This window comes from Cryptomeria japonica, unplaced genomic scaffold (assembly GCF_030272615.1).
Source record: "Cryptomeria japonica unplaced genomic scaffold, Sugi_1.0 HiC_scaffold_1276, whole genome shotgun sequence".
NCBI lineage: Eukaryota > Viridiplantae > Streptophyta > Pinopsida > Cupressales > Cupressaceae > Cryptomeria > Cryptomeria japonica.
In genome coordinates this window covers 31919-33977 of record NW_026729803.1, presented here as the reverse complement: position 1 = coordinate 33977, position 2059 = coordinate 31919, and positions in this window count along the sequence as shown.

The window sequence follows — 2059 nt, the reverse complement described above, 5'->3', positions numbered from 1 at the left end:
ATGATGGCATAATAGGTGGACTATTATGCAATGTCGTGGCATAATAGGACTCATTAGGCCGTCATGGCATAATAGGTCCTATTATGCCATGACATGATATAATAGGTCCTATTATGCCATGGCATGGCATAATAGGTCCATAATTGGTCCTATCATACCATGACATGGCATAATAGGACCTTTATGCCATGACATGGCATAAATAGTCCTATTGTGCCATTTCATGGCATAATAGGACCTATTATGGCATGTCATGGCATAATAGGACCTATTATGCCATGACATGATATAATAGGACCAACTATAGAGCTATTATGCAATGTCATGGCATAATAGCACATATTATGCCATCATGGCATAATGTGTCCTACTATGCCATGACATGGCATAATAGGTCCATAATTGGTCCTATCATACCATGACATGGCATAATAGGACCATAATAGGACCTATTGTGCCATTTCATGGCGTAATAGGACCTATTATGACATGTCATGGAATAATAGGACCTATTATGCCATAATCATCCCTTAACCTAGCTACCTGTTCCTCATCGTCCTTGTCATCCTTGTCATTTCAATAACCCACCTTCCAAAAAATGTCATCATAGCTTCTTTTTTGACTTGTCAAAGTTCTCTTCATCTAACACTTATTCAAGTTATGCTTAATTCTCTAGCTCTATTGATTCTTTCATTATTTTTTTAAGTCAAACTTTCATCCATCCTCCCACCTTATTTCTCTTTCCTTGATTCCTTCTAAATACTTTCACCTGATAACTTGCTAAATATTTCCCATCAAAGTTTGAGAATTACAATTTCTTTCGAAATGGTACTAGGTATGAATCAAGCCTAAACTTTGATATCTAAAATTTGAAGAGTAATGTTAATTACTTAAGGTTATACATTTGGATTTCCCTCTTTTAAAATGAATTTTTAGTTACCCCAATGTCCAGTAGCTCAAATTGTGGTTTTAATTATGTTTTTTGTCTAATCCATGAAATTTAAAACATCTCGCCTATTTTTTTGACTTCCCATAACCCACTAGAATGCCCCAAAAGGCCACAAGGTCACCTAAAAATGATCCAAGGCACTAGAAAGGTACCAATAACTAATAGTGGTAACTTTTGTATTGCCTAATGAGGATTAAGAATAATTTTGGTACATATGTGATTTAAGGAATTGGAATGGTGGCTTGCTAGAAGCGGTTAAATTTTTTCGTTTATTGGTTGAAAGGCCCAATACCTAAAAAAATAATTCCTAAAAACATGTAACCCAAGTCTCACAAATTTAATATTGAAAGATTCAAAGTCCACTTGAAATTTACTATAGTGGATCAAATCTTACTACAAGTAAAGTCTCATGATGTCTTAGTAGTTTTCACTATGGATTTCATGAATTCATTGACTATCTTGCATGTATATGGTGATGTGATTGGTGAGAAAACTAACATATCATAATGCAAATATATTGATAGTTCTAGTATGGTTTTTGATGTTAGGATTGCATTTTTGAGACAACATGGTGCAAGATGCAACATTTTTGATAATGGCATAATAGGTCCTATTATTCTATTACATGGCATAATAGGTCCCTAATTGGTCTTGTCATACCATGACATGACATAATAGGACCATAATAGGACCTTTATGCCATGACATGGCATAAATGGTCCTATTGTGCCATTTCATGGCATAATAGGACCTATTATGGCATGTCATGGCATTACAGTAATAGGTCCTATTATGCCATGTCATGGTATGATAGGACCAACTATGGACCTATTATGTAATGTCATGCAATAATAGGACATATTATTCCATCATGACATAATGTGTCCTATTATGCCATGACATGGCATCATAGGTCCATAGTTGGTCCTATCATACCATGACATGGCATAATAGGAACATAATTTTCCATCATGGCATAATGTGTTTTATTATGCCATGTCATGGCATAATAGGACTTACTATATTCCTATTATGCCATGACATGCCTTAATATGAAATTATGGCATAATATGTCCTATTATGTCATGACATGCCATAATAGGTCCATAA